The sequence below is a fragment of the Oryctolagus cuniculus genome, chromosome 6 (assembly GCF_964237555.1).
Source record: "Oryctolagus cuniculus chromosome 6, mOryCun1.1, whole genome shotgun sequence".
NCBI classification, from domain to species: domain Eukaryota; kingdom Metazoa; phylum Chordata; class Mammalia; order Lagomorpha; family Leporidae; genus Oryctolagus; species Oryctolagus cuniculus.
Window position 1 is genome coordinate 5,434,430 of NC_091437.1, and position 18,870 is coordinate 5,453,299.

The 18,870-nt window shown below is 55.0% G+C and overlaps 1 long non-coding RNA gene across 1 annotated transcript; it reads right to left on the minus strand.

The window, feature by feature from the left end:
* Positions 1–336: 336 nt before the first annotated feature.
* On the minus strand, positions 337–7,264 carry LOC127490494 (uncharacterized). The gene is made up of 3 exons (XR_007918434.2): positions 5,696–7,264; positions 1,979–2,082; positions 337–1,818 (listed from the first exon to the last, which is right to left on the minus strand). It is a non-coding gene; the product is annotated as an uncharacterized lncRNA (long non-coding RNA).
* Between the last annotated feature and the right edge of the window lie 11,606 nt (positions 7,265–18,870).

Here is an 18,870-nt window from a genome sequence, read left to right on the forward strand (position 1 = left end):
GCCACTCCCAAAACTCTTGATGCAAACACAGAAGAGCTCTAAGGTCACAGCTGCCTCAGATGCACCTGCAGTCCCAGGTCCATGAACACACCTCCCTCTCACCCCCACGCCCAGAGAAGTGCACTGAAATGAAACCCAATAAACTGCCTGTCTGTCGCATTAGCTGTCACACTGTGAGATATGACAGCCAGGAGGCCTGTCGACCACACACACATGGGGTTGGGAATAAACCCACGCGAACATTCCCACAGCCACCACGTGGGTCAGGAGCAGCCCAGAACACACTGCCCACCAGTGCCGGCAACCACAGCACCCTCACTCATGCCTAGCGGAAATCCTATTCTTTTTCAGACAGGAGGCTTTAAATTGCTTTTATGCCCACATACATGTCCATGGACAATATACAAAAGGCCATTCTGCAAAAATTCACTGTGGCTCTACTCCGGGCATTTGAAAGAGTAAGTCAAGGGCCTCTCCCCTGTGGGGTTGATCAGGTTTAACTCTTGTCTGTTTTGGAAGTTGCTATAAATATCACGCAGACCTAAAGACACTTAATTCTTCTGTCACTGTGGGATCCTGCGCCTGGCCACATGCAGTCCTAGTTCATTTTCGGTGTTCTCTCTAAGGTCCCCTTACTTTAATGTTTTGGCAGTACGTCCTCATTGCTGGGGAACCCCTGGGCTGTTGCCAGGTTGGCCCGTGTGCTTTCTTGTACTCAGATGCACATGAATGTGACTTTGTGTAGGAGATATACCCAACAGCAGAATGGCTGGGTCGCAGGGTATGTTCAGGTTAAAATTTACTGGGTAATAAATGATTCTCCAAAAGTGGTTGTAACAATCTACCTCTCCACCAGCAATGTGAAATAGGTTCTTCAAATATCTTGGGGAAAATGGAATTCTAAGTTTATTCTGGTACAAGCAAATCTAGGACTTAATGCAAGAGTTCCTGTTGGTCCACACCTGCCAATGCAGGGCGCTTCATACCTTAAATGCTTTGCCTGTCTGATGTGTTAGTGACCGCTCCATGCTCATCTTGCTTATCTCTGCATGTTTATTGGTCTTCGGTGTTTCCACTTTTTTATGTTTATTTATTTTCATCTATTTGAAAGGCAGAGCAATGGAGAGAGACCGTGCACTGGCTCACTTCCCAAATGCTTACCGCAGCCAGGGCTGCACCACGCTGATGCCCCGAGCCGGGAACTCCGAGTGTCCCATGCAGGTGGCAGTCCGACCACTTAGGCCATCAACCGCTTCCTCCCAGTACATCGGCTGGAAGCTTGAATGGAAGCAGGGGAGCCAGGGCTCGAGACAGCACTGACGTGGGATGCAGCGTCCCAAGTGCCGAGTTACACCGCAGCAGCCCAACAGCCGCCCTTGGATTCCGGGTCCTTGCTGCCCCCCATTCAGTCATCTTGACCATGCGTCCAGCTTCCTTCTTTAGAAACTGGTGCTCAGGGGTGACAGCGACACGCACCGCCAGCAGACGCCCTCAGGTCCCCTCACCTCTCCTCTTGCAGCTGTGCCGTTCCACTCAGGTGTCCTGCTGCAAGGAGTCCGCAGCCATCACGGGCGCTGGACAGTGCGAGAGTGTCCCTGTAACTTAGCCAGCACCCACGACAGTGGTCGGCGTGGACAGCTGTGAACGGCTCGGAGGCTGCCCCGGGAAACGGCCGTGCCATCTGCGAGCTGACGGCGTCACACACTCCCTCTCTGCAGCAGGACCTCTCCCTGTGGACGGATTCAATACACACGCTCGTAGTGAAATTCTGTCTCCAGGCTCAGATGTCTCCACCGATGTCATGAGGTGACCATCACCCTGAGATTGATAAGATCATGGTGTTGTGACGGGACCTTCACCGCTCCTAGCCATAAAGGACCTGGGGAGACCTCTTGGTATCGCATCCGTGGAAAAAGACTTGAGAGCGCTCGAGCCTGCCTGTGGCTGCGTCGCTGACTTCAGAGGATTCGAAACTCACCTGGCAACACGAGCTGTGAGCAGAAGGCCGTGAGCACCCCAAGATCTTTCACACAGGCTAACTCTGCATATTTCTCCAGTTTCTTAAAAGCAGGTGTCTTCACACTGGTGAGACAGTATTGGGTTTCAATCCAAAGGAACACATTTTAGAATTAATCTTTTAAGTCCTCTGGGGGAAGGCACATTGCTGCAAAGTTTTAGACTACCTAAGTCTTCATGAGAGCCCTCATTTAAATAAATCTGTAATTAATACTGCTAATCATTGTGAATTGCACCTGTGCATGCAAATGGCCCAGCACAGCTCCAACAAAGATTACAAATACAGAGGCTAAAGGAAGTGAGTTCTGAGAATCCCGAGGGACTGAGTTAGAAGCTATCGGGGCAGTCACAGTTTCAATCACAATCCCCTGAAAAACAAAAGCTGTTGAGTGGATGAACACGGAGGACACCGTGTGAAACAAAGGAGGCACACAACGACGAGACGGTGCATTCCCTCTGCTGTGTGGAGGCCAACAACGCTGATGCCACAGAGACAGGCAGCAAAGGAGTAGTGGCCAGAGGGGAGTGGGGCCAGGGGGCGGCGGGGCACAGGGGCTGAAGCACAGCCTGTCGGGAAGAATGCGCTGCATGTCCTGCAACACGGCACACCGGGGTGACATGATTCACAACCGCTTAGTACACAAAGTAGTCATTCTTTGTGGGAAAATGGGATTAAAATAGATGTTGATTTTGGTGAAAAAAAAATGAAATCCATGTAGAGTTCATAATACACATTTTCCATGAACTTCAAAAAGTTTTTTGTATTTGACAGGCAAAGGAGATAGGGAGAGGGAGATGGAGATGGAGAGGGAGAGAGAGAGAGAGTGATGGGAAGAGGGAGAGGGAGGGAGACTCCCATCCACTGATGCACTCCCATCATACTGAGGCCGGGCCAGGAATGGAGCCAGGGAGCAGGGAACTAACCAGGTCTCCCACGTGGGTGGCAGGAAGCCAATTATTTGCACAATCACCTACTGTTCCCCAGGGTCTGCATTTGCAGGAAGCTGGTGGCAGGACCCAGAGTCGGTTATTGTACTCAGGTACCCGATACGGGCATCTTCACCAGTGTCCCAACCGCCAGGCTAAGCGCCCACCTGCCGTGAGGCTTCCTCTAGATTTTTATACAGAGCTCGAAGGCTCGAAGAGAGGAGTCAAGTGTTTCCCCACACAAAGAAATGATGGGTTTTTTTGTTTTGTTTTGTTTTGTTTTTTTACAGGCAGAGTGGACAGTGAGAGAGAAAGAGAGAAAGGTCTTCCTTTGCCGTTGGTTCACCCTCCAATGGCCGCCGCGGCCAGTGCACCACACTGATCTGAAGCCAGGAGCCAGGTGCTTCTCCTGGTCTCCCATGGGGTGCAGGGCCCAAGCACTTGGGCCATCCTCCACTGCACTCCCTGGCCACAGCAGAGAGCTGGCCTGGAAGAGGGGCAACCGGGACAGAATCCGGTGCCCCGACTGGGACTAGAACCCGGGGTGCCAGCGCCGCAGGCGGAGGATTAGCCTAGTGAGCCGCGGCGCCAGCCTAAGAAATGATGTTTAACAAGACAGGAACGCTCATTTCCCTGACTGATCATTACACATTATAGACACACACTGATGGATTCCATGTTACACATGTGTATCAAATTGCACACCAGACCCTATAAAAATGGGCAGGCGTTTGGCCTAGCGTTTTTTTTTTTTTTTTTTAATTTGAAAGACAGAGTTACAGAGAGAGAGATAGAGACAGAGAAAGAGGTCTTCATCTACTGGTTCATTCCCCCTCATGGCCACAACGAAGTCAGGAGCCAGCAGCTTCTTCCGGGTCTCCTACGCGGGTGCAGGGGCCCGAGGACTTGGGCCATCCTCTACTGCTTTCCCAGGCCACAGCAGAGAGCTGGATCGGAAGAGGAACAGCCGGGACTAGAACCGTTGCCCATATGGGATGCCGGTGCCGTGGGCAGAGGATTAACCTACTGCTCACAGCACCAGCCCCTGGCCTAGCTTTTAAGACACCTGTTGGAGCACCTGCATCCCACATCTGAGCACCTGGGGTTGATTCCTGGTTCTAACTCCTGGTTCCCGTTTCCAGTGTATGCCTGGGGAAGCAGCAGCTGATGGACCGCTCAAGGAGCTGGGCTCCTGCTCCAGTGTGGGAGACTTGGGTTAAGTTCCTGACTCCAGGCTTTGACAGCCCTGCCTTTGCAATATTTTGTGTCTCACTCTCACTCCCTTGCGCTCTGACTCCCTCTCTGATACATCTCTCCATTTCTCCCTCTCTGTTGCTCTGCCTTTCAAATAGATACATCTAATAATAAAGTAGTTCCAAGGCCCTGTGAGTAGAGCAAGGTGTCATCACTCCAGCCAAGAGAAGAGTCCAGCCTGAAAAGTAAAATTACTGAATAACTGGGGGAAATAGTTCTTTTTCACTTTGGAATGCTCTGGGTAACAAGACAGGTAACCACCACAGAACGGAAAACAGGAGGAAAGAGGCCACTTCTCCATGCAACAGGATCAAAGCAAGAGCTCAGGTAAGTGAGAGGAGCCGACAGGGCTTGACTCCATTACCATCTTCTCCATTTTACAGGGGAGGGACTAGGCTGTGAGCTTTGCTAAGGCTACTCCTCAGAGAACAGCGGATGTGATGTGTGCACCCACAACACCCCGCCCCTCTCCAGGGCCCTTCACACTCCCCAGACTGCGCATCCAGAAAGCCAGCAAGGCCAGGAGTGGCTGGGAGTCCCGCAAAGCAGCTGGCATGGCGGCGAGGAGAGATTTGCTACTCTTCCTCCACTGTGAGCTGGGTTTCCAGCAGTGCTGAGACCAGTGAGTACACGAATGAGCCCTGAGGACAGGCTCATCCCTATGGAAGCATCTCTGTGACCTACCACTCCTGCTCACGGATTGTTCTAAGTGCGTGGCTGGGGAGCAGGGGTGAAGAACCCCAGGAGAGGGGAGCGCAGAGGCTCTGCGCAGGCTCCCGAGGGTCCACATGAAGCAGGAGGTCGTGTGAGCAGGTGCGGGGCGCGGAGCAGAGGTCAAGGCAGGCAATTGTCAACAGCAAACAGGTGGTGACTGCGGCCAGGGGCCAGGCCAAGAGGACTCAGGGAAGGAGACCACGTGATCGTTAGGGCTCCAGGATGTCCGTGGTGTTCATCAATTTTTTTTTTTTTTTTGACAGGCAGGTGGACAGTGAGAGAGAGAGAGAGACAGAAAGAAAGGTCTTCCTTTTGCCGTTGGTTCACCCTCCAATGGCCGCCGCAGCCAGCGTGCTGTGGCTAGCGCATCGCACTAATCCAAAGGCAGGAGCCAGGTGCTTCTCCTGGTCTCCCATGGGGTGCAGGGCTCAAGCACTTGCACCATCCTCCACTGCACTCCCGGCCACAGCAGAGAGCTGGCCTGGAAGAGGGGCAACCAGGACAGAATCCGGCGCCCCAACCGGGACTAGAACCCCGTGTGCCGGCGCCGCAAGGCAGAGGATTAGCCTAGTTTGCCGCGGCACCGGCCTGTGGTGTTCATCAATTAATACGCTGGAATTTCAAACCCCTAAAGTCCCAAAAGAAACACAGATGGTCTACAATGACTCAAGCTTCTCTCCCAGAACGTATGAAAAAAAAATACAATGATCTAGACTGCTTCATCTTCCTTTTAAGACGTTTCTCTTTATGAGGCCTGACCTTCAAATAGCAAACTTCCTCCCACCTGCCATGTGGATTCTCCGTAGAGGAGGTCAGGACAGCCAGCTGGGTTCCAGTTACAATCTCCAGGGCAGAGGAAGAACCGAAGCCTTCAGCCCCGGTCACCTTGTCATACCGCACCCGGGGCTTCTGTCAACACTCAGCAGATTCCCAGACGTCCGGATCCAGCTCGACAATCATTGAGATGCAGAGGTCGTCTAAACGCCCCTGTTCACGGGGCACCGAAATAGGAAAGCCCTAGGAACACCTGTAGACAAAGGGCCAATTAGGGTCCCACTCATGGGCCAGCATCACTTGAAACAGTAAATAAAGCGGCTGGCGCCGCGGCTCACTAGGCTAATCCTCCGCCTGCGGCGCAGGCACACGGGTTCTAGTCCCGGTTGGGGCGCCGGATTCTGTCCCGGTTGCCCCTCTTCCAGGCCAGCTCTCTGCTGTGGCCCAGGAAGGCAGTGGAGGATGGCCCAGGTCCTTGGGGACTGCACCCACATGGGAGACCAGGAGAAGCACCTGGCTCCTGGCTTCAGATCAGCGCATCGCGCTGGCCGTAGCAGCCATTTAGGGGGTGAACCAATGGAAAAGGAAGACCTCTCTCTCTCTCACTGTCTAACTCTGCCTGTCCAAAAAAAAAAAAAAAAAAAAAACAGTAAACAAAGCCCACAAAGGCAGGCGAGATGGGTCATTTCACTCCTAGTTTTGGGTTATGGACATAATGAATTTCAGCCATTGTACTTTATTTCACGTACCTCCATCAACAGAATATCTGGGCTGTGCCCAGTGTGATTCTATCTCCAGGTCTTTCATTGATAATGCCCCTAAATCAAATCATGCATTAGGAGAATGCTAAGATATGGACAGGCTACAAATTTAGATTGGAAAACTCTAAAAACCTACTGACGTGGGGCTGGCGCTGGGGGGTATGGGGTTAAGCCGCTGCTTGCAGTGCCAGCATCCCATACGGCCGCCGGTTCTAGTCCGGGCTGCTCCACTTTTGATTCAGCTCCCTGCTAATGCACCTGGGAAAGCAGTGGAAGGCCGCCCAAGTGCTAGAGCTCCTGCACCCACTTTGGAGACCCGGAAGAAGCTCCTGGCTCCTGGCTTCAGCCTGGCCGAGCCCAGCCACTGCAGCCATTTAGGGAGTGAACCAGCAGATGGAAGACCTCTCTGCCTCTGCCTCTCCCTCTGCGTAACTCTGCCTTTCAAATAAATAAATAAATAAATCTTTAAAAAAAAAACTATTAAGGAATTACATAACATTAGTTATCAAACTACAGACAGATCCACCGGGAACAGGGCGAAGCCAGCCTGCCAGGTCTCCCTGCGGTGGGAACACGCTCCCTGGTTTTCACTCCAAGTCCTTGCCCCATGTGCGATAAGGATCCAAAGCACAGGCATAAATAACATGCAAAAACGAGGGCAGGATTTGTTTAAAGAGCGAGTGCACACGCACGCGTGAGTGTGGGCAATTCCAGGAGCAGAGGGCGCAGAGCGGGGCGGGGCGGGGCGGGGCGGCGCCGGCCCGGGAGGGGGGCGGGGCTTGCGCAGGGTCCGCGTGCGCGCGCGGCTTTCTGGGAGCTCCGCGCGTCGCCGCGTGGCGTGTACCTCGCGCGCGTTCCCGGGAGCTCCGCGCGTCGCCGCGTGGCGTGTACCTCGCGCGCGTTCCCGGGAGCTCCGCGCGTCGCCGCGTGGCGTGTACCTCGCGCGCGTTCCCGGGAGCTCCGCGCGTCGCCGCGTGGCGTGTACCTCGCGCGCGTTCCCGGGAGCTCCGCGCGTCGCCGCGTGGCGTGTACCTCGCGCGCGTTCCCGGGAGCTCCGCGCGTCGCCGCGTGGCGTGTACCTCAGCGCGTCCCCGTGGCGTCTTGGTCTTCGGCGCAGGGGAGTGGTACCTCTGGGAAGACGTTCGTGCGGCTCTGGGTTGAATGGACACCGACGGGGAGAAAGCCCCGGGGACCGAGGGGAGCCCGCTCACGTGGCCATTCCTGCCGGACACGGGCTCCAGGGAGGGGGCGTCCGCAGGGCCCTGCCGCGAGGGGCCCACAGCAGCCGCCCGGCCGCCCTGCCAACTGCAGACCCTTCAGACCCGGCGCGTGCGTGCGCACCACCGCGACGCCTCCCGGAGTCCGAACTTCGCGGGCCTCCTGGGAAAATCCTGAGGCTCCCGCAGCCCCCACACCGCTGGCCGCGAAGCCCCTCCCCCGCACGGCGCCCCTGCGGAAAACAGAGCGAGCAGCACAGGTGTGGGGTGTGCACCTGCCACCTCCGCGCAGAATTCAGATTCCGTGTCTTCCCTGCGGGGTCGGTGCACGAGGAGACGAAGCAGAACCACGCACAGCGCTCCCGTCGGACAAGGACCACAAAACCCACCTGCGGGGTCGGTGCACGAGGGGACGAAGCAGAACCGGGCACAGTGATCCCGTCGGAACAAGGACCACAAAACCCACCCCACCTGCGGGGTCGGTGCACGAGGGGACGAAGCAGAACCGGGCACAGTGATCCTGTCGGACAAGGACCACAAAACCCACCTGCGGGGTCGGTGCACGAGGGGACGAAGCAGAACCGGGCACAGTGATCCCGTCGGAACAAGGACCACAAAACCCACCTGCGGGGTCGGTGCACGAGGGGACGAAGCAGAACCGGGCACAGTGATCCTGTCGGACAAGGACCACAAAACCCACCTGCGGGGTCGGTGCACGAGGGGACGAAGCAGAACCGGGCACAGTGATCCTGTCGGACAAGGACCACAAAACCCACCTGCGGGGTCGGTGCACGAGGGGACGAAGCAGAACCGCGCACAGCGCTCCCGTCGGACAAGGACCACAAAACCCACCTGCGGGGTCAGTGCAGGAGGAGACGAACAGAACCGGGCACAGTGATCCTGTCGGACAAGGACCACAAAACCCACCTGCGGGGTCGGTGCACGAGGAGACGAAACAGAACCGGGCACAGCGCTCCCGTCGGAACAAGGACCGCAAAACCCACCTGCGGGGTCGGTGCACGAGGAGACGAACAGAACCGGGCACAGTGATCCTGTCGGAACAAGGACCACAAAACCCACCTGCGCCCGACGGCGCGCTCCAAGCAGTCTCTCCAACGCTGTTGTCTAAGAGCAAGCCTCACCTGCAGATGCCAGGCTGGTCTCAGGCGGTGATTCCTGGTCCAGCTGCGCCCGCTAGGCCTGCACCGGCATCACCCCGGCGGTCACCCCGCCTCCCGGGCCCCTCCCACACAGGCCTGCTCCCTGAGTCCCCGGGGATCCCCCCCCCACCTGCATAGACGCCACCTGGAGCCCCACCTCACACCTGCCGCCACCAAGCCTCCCAGCTGGGCCCAGGGCCTGTGGTTTGTTAACAAGACCAGCGGCTGTTTCAGGCGCCGCCAGGCAAGTCCGTCACAAACGCGACGAACAGTGCACTCGACACTCGACAGGGCTCAGGCCTCTTTTGCTCCGTGACACCTGCGCATTGTTCTGTAACAATGAGCACACCGGGATTCAAGCTGACTCACTGAGTTGTACCTCTCTAATTACTCTGTGGCTCTCCAGTTTGGTTTTGGGCAGTGAGCCCTAAGAGCAAGGGAATGTACTACTTATTCTTTCCCTACAATGATTTTCCGTGTAAACATCCTCTCCTCACAAATGACTTAAAAGAAAAACATAGGGTGTGCATTTGGCCTAGCAGCTAAGGTGCCTGTGCCCTGCGCCAGAGCGCCTGGACTGACTCCCAGCCTGCCAATGCCGATCCTGGGCGGCGGCAGCTGATGGCTCAAGGAGTTGGCCTCCTGCCGCCCACGTGGGAGACCTGGGTTGAGTTCTTGGCTCCTTACTCTGGCCTCTGCCCCGCACCAACCATGGAAGGCATTCTGTGAGTGAACCAGCAAAAGGGAGGTCTCTCCTGCCCTGCCCCACCACCTCAAACAAAAATAAAAAAGCAGAATGTGTATGTGAGACCACCACATACTAAGTGCTTACTACGCACCAGACACTGTGTTGCATGGCTTGTGTACATCATCTAATGGATCTAACGCACTGTCTTCCAGATAAGGTTGAGAACTTGTCTAAGGACCACAGCTATGAAGTGACAAGCCTCTGGCAGGAATCCAAACCACTCAGGTTCCAAAAATCTGTCCTAATCATGACTACTGTTTCCAAAATGTGTTCACAAAATACTCCATTACACTCCAAGCTGAATGCTAAGGGAATTCCTGCTGGCAGAAATAACACCAGCACCTAACTTTGCTCAGTGCAGTGTCACTCAAACTTAAGTCCTGCCCCTTTTCCCAAACCTGTAAACCGCTGAGACAGGATAAAGGGACATCAAAACTTTCATGAAAAATACAATTTCAGTAAGTTTATTTTGGTGCAGAGAAAGTTTGAAATCCATGCACAGTTGTTTTATTTTTAATTTTAATTTGTTTATTCGAGAGGTAAAATAACACCGAGAGAGAGGGAGAAACAGAGAGAGAGGTCTTCCATCCACAGGTTCACTCTCGACGTGGCCGCAATGGCTGGAGCTGGGCTGATCCAAAGTCAGGAGTTCCAGGGTTCAGGGGCCCAAGCACTTGGGCCATCTTCTGCTGCTTTCCCAGGCCATAGCAGAGAGCTGGATCAGAAGAGGCGCGGCTGGGACACAAACCAGCACCCAGGCAGAGGCTTAGCCCCCTGTGCCACAGCGCTGCCCCTCATGGGCAGTTCTTTATAGTCTGATTTTTCCAAAAACTTTTGGAGACCCTCCCCACCCAGTACACAATATTCCAACCTTTGCCAACCCTTAAGGATGGTATTAAAACTCCCTCCAACTCTAAGGCATGTTAGGTGTATATAGAAGGAATTCAAATACTTACACATCAAAGCTATGGGCAGAACTGATAACCCAAAATTTTCACTTGAACAATGATTTCCGAACTACAAATATTTGCATATAGTACAGGAGTGCTTTGCTTTAAAAAATAAAGGGACCGGGGTGGTCACTGTAGCACAGTGGGTTAACCTGCCACTTCAGACACCTGCATCTCATATCAGAGTGCCAGTTCAGGTTCTGGATCCTCCACTTCCAATTCAGCGACCTGCTACTGCACCTGGGAAGGCAGCAGATAATGGTCCAAGTACTTGGGTTCCTGAGACCAACATGCCCCAGATGGGGTTCCTGGCTCCTGCGTTTGTCTTGGCCCAGTCCTGATGGCAGCAGCCATGTGGGAAGTAAACTAGTGGTTGGAAGATCTGTCTCTTCCTCTCTGTCAGTCTGCCTTTCAAATAAATAAGTAAATAAACAGAAAGTAAAATAAAAAATTTTAAATGGAGGGACCAGCTAGGTTATAAAGAATCCAAATGGGGAAAAATTGGGGTGTTACACAGCACCTTAAAACTCTCAATAGTTTATTAAATATTGAGTCCACTCACCAGATAAAATAAAGGCCCAATGGTTTACCAAGGAAATATCTTCCACAATTATATCCTATACTATAGCTCTGTCACTTAAAAATACAACAACAGGAACACTCAGCGATCACTTTATACGAGTCAAGGAATTATTTTCTTGGGTGTTTCCATATGAATATCTAGAAAATATATTGTTATGGATCCAAAACAAGTAAATGTTAAATGCCCTATCTTCCAGTTAAAACCATAAAATACTCCCAGCTAAAACCATACTCCCCAAAATATTTTTCTAGTTCCAAGACGGCAAAGCCTGTTCCCTCTCCTCCTCTCTTTTGAAAACTGCTCCAAAGCAAAAATGAACACGAAGCTGGAAAGTGAACCCCATCTACAACTCAGCCAGGAGACATCTGAAATCACAGACCACACACGGAGAGAGGGCAGAGGGAGGGACGTCCCAGCCGCCACCGCGGGGCAGCAGCCACGAGAACACAGGGCCCAGCTGGGCTCCGGGGCTGCAGGTGCTCACAGCCCACGAGGGCAGAGGTGCGCAGGGCTGAGGCCATGGCTCAGTAAAGGTGCCGGGTCCAGCAGGGGCAGCACCAGCGACACAGCCCCGCCCTTGTCCATCTGAGACTAGAAGGTGGAAGTGAGATGTGGCAGCACTATGGATGGGAACAAAGCAGGAAGTGGGGAGCCTGGTGGGGGCAGGGGAAGATCTGAACAGAGGGTTCTCACTGAGAAAGTGGAATCTGAACATGCCAAGGTGTGGAGGCGTCACACCTTGTGGGTTTTTAGGATTATCCTGGGTTGTCAACAGGGCCCAGAAAACAACAGTGCAGGGCCTGGGGTAGGACGTGTCGTGCTGTGCCACCGCGCACCTGCTCCCCTGGCAACACTGGCACGCCTGCCCTTTTGGCACTCTGAGGTCCCTCCTCGCAGAGGCAACACGAACATCACCATCACAGTGAACGGCAACTCCGCGTTCTGCTGCTGCTGCCGCTCCAAGGCGGTGACGCAACACGGGGTGAAGCCCGCGCGAACCCTGCATCTGGACACTTGCAGCAGCTGTGCTGGCAGCTGCTCAAACCTGCACGCAAGCTGACAGCTGAACACTCAGCACGGAAACAAAAGGAGCCATCAAGCCAGGAAGGACACGAAGGAACCTTAAACGAAAGAAGCCAGGACAGCCAGGCTGCGTGCTGCAGGATTCCCACTCGTGTCATTCAGGAAAAAGTCCAGCTACGAAAGAGCCGGGGACAGGTGGAGAAGATAGAGGGGCAGAGGTCAGGGGGCTGCAGTGAGGCTGCCCTGCGTGGCACTCCAGGGATGGATCCAGTCCTTAGCCATCTGCCCCCTCCCACAGATGGCACCGCAGGCAGCCAGACACCAGTGTGAACTGTGGGCCCTGCAAGTATCAGAGCAAGCTCCTCACCTGGACCAAAGGTCGGGGTGAGGCAGACGCAGGTGAGAAGCCGCCCAGCTCTCTGCTCCATCCCGCCTTCAAGAGAGAACGCCAGCGAGCTGTCACGGCAGCAGCAACGTGACACAGTCCAACACAGACCAGGAGGGGGCATCCAGAGGGGCAGTGGCGTGGAACTGGGGAGGGAGGGAGGGGGTCTGTGGGGAGCAACTCGGACTAGACTAAGTTACTGGAATTAAGACTTATTCTATGCATCTGCTCTCCCACAATATGGCGCTGGGAGAGGAGTAAACAGCTTCTACACAGCTGCCTCTCGCCAACTTGAGTGATGACCTCCAGGAGCTGATCCTGCTCCTGATTGGAGGAGAGCAGTGTGCTCGGCGTGTGGGTAGCAGAGTTGGGATTGGTGGAAGAGGACTATAAAGGAGGAGAGAGACAACATGCACCAGGAACATCTATCTGAAGGAACACGTGAGCAGCCCCCGAGAGAGCCGGCCGGCAGTGTGCCGCTCCCCCGCAGAAGTGGGGAAAGTGGCAGGGGGAACCGCCCTTCCACGGAGGTGGAAGGGATGGTAGCCAACTCGGGAAGAACCAGCAGCAAACCCGGGGAGGGCCGAGCAGACAAAAGAACAGCGCAGGGTCCTGTGTCGTTCCTCCACGAAGACAGGGAGCGACAGGGGCCCACCAAACAAATAGCATAGGACAACTCCCCAGAACAAAAGGGAATCATCAGGTTATGTTCAGAACATGGGACAGGGATAAATAACCCACACTAAGAAATACATTAACATTTTAAAACTCCAGAGATAAAACAGGAGCTAAAAGTCTCAGAGAAGAAAAGTAGAGAGGACCGGTGCAGCAGGACAGTGGATCCACACCGGAAACACAGGGCAGTGGCCCTGGTCTGCTGAGTGGGAGGAGAAAAGAGAGAAAGTACTCCCTGCAGAACACACGCTACTAGAGTGAGGCCATAAACCAACTCAAAGACCCGGGACCCGGATGTGGGAGTCAGCTCACGAGAGAAGAAACGGGTGGGTGTTGTGATACAGCATTTGAGACACCCCCACTCTATATCGGGGTGCTGGTTCAAGTCCTGGCTCCTCCACTTACAATCCAGCTTCTTGCTAAACACACCCGGGGAGCGAGCAGGTGGCAGCTTAAGTGTCACCCACACAGGAGAGCTGGATGGAGTTCCTCTGCTTTTCAAGTAGATAAAAATAAATAATTCTGTAAGAAGAGAGTGAAGTTATTCCTGGTATGAAGCAAAGAGAAGACAAGAGCCACGGGCAACCCAGAGCCCCCAGTCTAGCTCAGGTGACCCAGGCCGAGCCCCCAGTCCCACTCAGGTGACCCAGGCCGAGCCCCCAGTCCCACTCAGGTGACCCAGGCCCAGAGCCCCCAGTTCCACTCAGGTGACCCAGGCCCAGAGCCCCCAGTTCCACCCGGGTGACCCAGGCCCAGAGCCCCCAGTCCTGCTCAGGTGGGCGTAGACCCAGAGCCCCCAGTCCCGCTCAGGTGGGCGCAGGCCGAGCCCCCAGTCCCACTCGGGTGGCGCAGGCCGAGCCCCCAGTCCCACTCGGGTGACCCAGGCCCAGAGCCCCCAGTCCCACTCAGGTGACCCAGGCCCAGAGCCCCCAGTCCCACCCGGGTGACCCAGGCCCAGAGCCCCCAGTCCCACTCGGGTGACCCAGGCCCAGAGCCCCCAGTCCCACTCGGGTGACCCAGGCCCAGAGCCCCCAGTCCCACTCAGGTGACCCAGGCCCAGAGCCCCCAGTTCCACCCGGGTGACCCAGGCCCAGAGCCCCCAGTCCTGCTCAGGTGGGCGTAGACCCAGAGCCCCCAGTCCCGCTCAGGTGGGCGCAGGCCCAGAGCCCCCAGTCCCACTCGGGTGGCGCAGGCCGAGCCCCCAGTCCCACTCGGGTGACCCAGGCCCAGAGCCCCCAGTCCCACTCAGGTGACCCAGGCCCAGAGCCCCAGTCCCACCCGGGTGACCCAGGCCCATAGCCCCCAGTCCCACTCAGGTGACCCAGGCCCAGAGCCCCCAGTCCCACTCAGGTGACCCAGGCCCAGAGCCCCCAGTCCCACTCAGGTGACCCAGGCCCAGAGCCCCCAGTCCCACTCAGGTGACCCAGGCCCAGAGCCCCCAGTTCCACCCGGGTGACCCAGGCCCAGAGCCCCCAGTCCCACTCGGGTGGCGCAGGCCCAGAGCCCCCAGTTCCACCCGGGTGACCCAGGCCCAGAGCCCCCAGTCCCACTCGGGTGGCGCAGGCCCGGAGCCCCCAGTTCCACCCGGGTGACCCAGGCCCAGAGCCCCCAGTCCCACTCGGGTGGCGCAGGCCCGGAGCCCCCAGTTCCACCCGGGTGACCCAGGCCCAGCCCCCAGTCCCACTCGGGTGGCGCAGGCCCGGAGCCCCCAGTTCCACCCGGGTGACCCAGGCCCGGAGCCCCCAGTCCCACTCGGGTGGCGCAGGCCCGGAGCCCCCAGTCCCGATGAGGCAGGGTGCCAAGGAACTCCACAGAGATTCCCCAGGAAGGAGAAACAGGCTGTGTCTGCCCTGTGGAAGCTCCCGAATGCATGTATTTTATGGGGCTTCTAGAAGAGTATTTTAGAGTTTTTAGAAGGTGTAGGGCGATGTACAGATTAAAACCTAGGAATGAAATAGGCAGTTATTAACCTCGATTCACAAAGGTCACACAGGAAACACCACACTCCTACCTGGCTGGATACTGAGCAATACCTACAGCATTCGGCTCCTCAGGGAACAGTACGTGATGTGGGTGAAGCAGGCCTGGTCTTGTTAACAGAAAACGGTCCATGTTAATACGAAGAAGAAACAAGAGCAGCCAACGTCCCCGACAGAGGGACCAGCAGGAGGTGGGGGGGTGGTGTCTGTTCATCACTCGACCTTCTAAATCCAGCGTTTCATATTCTAGCGACACAGGCACAGCCGTAACATACACGTGGGGTTCTGGGGGGTTAGTTGCTGGAGCTCACCACCCCACCCGGGAAGCGGAGCGAGACGAGGCTGCTCGGTCGTCTCCAAGCACAAGACAGGTGGCCCAGCCCCGGGGGCCCCAGCTCTGCGCTGAGAAGACCCGTGCACAGGAGACCAGGCAAGCCACGCTCCCTGCCCCCGCAGTCACAGCCTCCGGCCGCTCGCCTGACCCAGCAAACACCAAGGAACTTCTACAGCATGCGGTGATGGTGTTTAATAAAACAGATTAAACATAGAGTTCAGATAGGCAAAAACAAAGGAAACTGGGGGAAAAGGACAGAACTTTTTATTCAAAAATTTTATATATTTTATTAAAAATTCGTTTTAAATTAATCGCAGGCAGACTGTAGTCTGCATTTCATGTATGGCACATTTCAGTTTATTATCATACTCTGTATCTTACTTCTACACACGGGCAACAGTCTAATCAGAGACTCAAGGATTTTCGTCTCTTCATCACAGAACTGAGTTATGCTTATTCAAAGGAGAAGGCCAGGAGGGGGCAGAGACACGAGGAAGCTGAGAGGGGCCAAGCAGCAGGGCTTCACCTGCCTGAGGGCTGCTCCCATCATCAGGCTGTGTTCTAGACTGTTCTAGACTGCGGAACACCACACCCCCTCACCATGCAGCTGGCACACGCCCTGAGCCCGGGCCAGGCAGCTGCTTCCCACTTGTGCCCCACTTTCCAGCCCTGCCCCTACCTGGCCTCCCCTCCTCCGCCAAGGAAGGTGACCCTGCTCCCTGCGTCTCTGCACAGCCCTATCTGCTGCCCCTGGGCAAGGGTGGCCAACGGACGGCCCTGCTGGAACAGGCCTTGGCAGTGACCTCTGAAGCTGTCCCCAGCTCCTGCCGGGCAGCCGCTCCTGAACGCACTGACGGAAGCAATACCATTTCTGCCCGTCCCATCCTTGCTCTAAGGCGGCACCAGCTTCAGGCTGTCGCTGGTCTTCCCGGGCCTCACCACCGCTTGTTCCTGAGTTGACAACTGGCTGTGTCTCCAAGCAGTCCTTCCACGGGACCATCAGGGTGATTCTGCTTCCTGCCACGTCTCTGAACAACTCACTGCCCCAAAGTCTTCTTGCACTGAGCACTGAGGGCCCTGCACAGCTGGCTTGGCAGCCGGCTGTCCATCTCCAGAGCGGGGCATCCCTGGCCACTGGCTCTGCCATCAGCTCTCCCTCCAGCACCCCGCGGGCCAGCCCTGCCGTCACCAGCTCCTCGCCATCTGCCTCAGCTCCAGGACACAGCGCCTGGGGAGCTGTGGGGTCCCTTCCCACCGAGGGCACACACAGTATCTCACTGAGAGCAGGGACCAAGGCCTTTTTGGAAAATGAGCAAAATCGTTCCAAATCAAACTTAACCACACTAAATTCCTTTGTTTATTTTTGAAAGCAAAAGAATCCAAGAAAAACTCCCATTCTCAGGACATTCCCATGAACGAATGGATAAAACTCGTTGAAAACGAACGCAAACCTGTTTTGCGGAGCATCAGTTCTGGGGTGTTCTCACCTAGAACACCTGTTCCTGACTCTCCCTGGTTGCACTGGGACTGATGACATCCCCACGCGGGGCACAAGGGACACGCTTCCCGGGCCTGATCAGACTGCGAGCAACGGTGGGGGAGTTAACAGGCGCAGCCCCCAGAGGAGAACACTCTGCCTCCTCCACTCTCGAAAGAGCAAGTGCACACAGCACCAAGGACTGCACGGCGTGAGGCTCGGCCTTGACTCCACTCTGAGTGCTTCACAGAGAAACCCGAGCCCCACCAAGCTTCAGCGCCAGGTCCCGTGGTGCACAACGGCCCCAACCGCTGAAGCCCAGGGATCTGGGAGCGAACAGAAAGACCTCAGATCCCTTCAAAAGCCGAGAGAAACACACAAGTGGATCCGTTACACAATTAAGATAAGCTAGCTAAGAACTGAAGCTAACAGATCGAAGCTTCAGCTCCAAGTTAATCGGAGTCCTACCCCTCATTGCGTAATTCCTAGAATGCAAGTTGGACTAATTACATGACTTCCTTTGAATCTTTATTAGAAATGAAAGAAATTCAGGTGAACAACTAATTGACAACTATACAAACGAAACGGTGTTCCCGCTCCCATTAAAGCTCTGTGGTTAACACCAACGACTTGGCCAGTGAGGACCACTTGGCCAGTGAGGGCGCCGGGCCACGCCTGTGCCCAGGTGAGCCTGTGACATAAAGTGCTACTCGGCGCTGGGGAATAACGAGGATCACCGACAGGGAAACTCTCTGGACGCTCTCTCTCCAGGCTGCAGGAGAAGCCAGGTTACAGCCAGCAGCCTACATAAAAACAAAACAATAAGCTGTCCAAACAGCCATCTACTGGCGCCTCTCACAAACGAATACACGGTCTGGGTGAAAGTCTTCAAATCACAGCAAACATCAACTTGAAAAGGACACGCACCCGATGGGACTCGCTGCTATTTCTAAACGATTAAACTTGGATCTTCACGTGCTTCTAGTACCAATGTTCATCGCCAAGCAGGGCTGCACAGGACGGCCCAGGTACCTCAACAGCGAGTCCCTCCCCGTTGTATGACGCACTTAACGCAACTCAAAACCATCAGCTTTCCCCACACGGCAGTGTAAGCTGGGAGAGCCGCATTTGTAACGTGCGTACTTATGCCAGCAAGAATGAAATCCAGAGGGCAAAGGAAGCGGCCCCTCCCCCAGCATTTCCGCCAACAGTCCTTCGATATAAGTACGGACATCTTCAAGGGGTGAGAAAGATCGAAGATAAACTTTCCTGAAACAGAACATGGAGTGGGAAGATGCTGGAGAGGACTTGGTGTTTGCCAGAGGGAAGTGTTTGCTCTCGGAGCCGACTAATGGACAGTCAACCTATGGAGCTCCTGAATTATCCGGAACAATACAGTTTGTGGTCTGAAAAAACAGCAGTATTCGTTTTCCAGGCAATATACTCTTAATATTAAGTTACTTATACACTTTAAAATACATAATCTGCACTTAAATACACTACCTTTTTAATGGCCTTTCTCACCTATCTATAACTTTGTTTTCCTATTAAAAACAAATGCAAGACACACTGCTGAGTTCTAATTTCTAACTGTAAGGCATCTTCAAAATATCTTCTCTTAGGACACACACATGATATAAAAACGAAAAATCAAACACAGAAGCAGCATAATAAATACGTTCGTACCCCTCCCGCCAGCAAGGATCAGCTGACACCAGTGAGAGCGACTTCCTGTGCATACAGAGACAACTGAGAGACACGTGAACGGCCTCGGAGTCGACCACACAGACCCCCCGGTTCCCATCCCTCGGGAAAGGCAGGATGCGGCACGGGAGAGGCGAGGCTGCCCAGGTTTTCCAAGTTTTGAAAAGAATCGTACACAGCACACGAGCG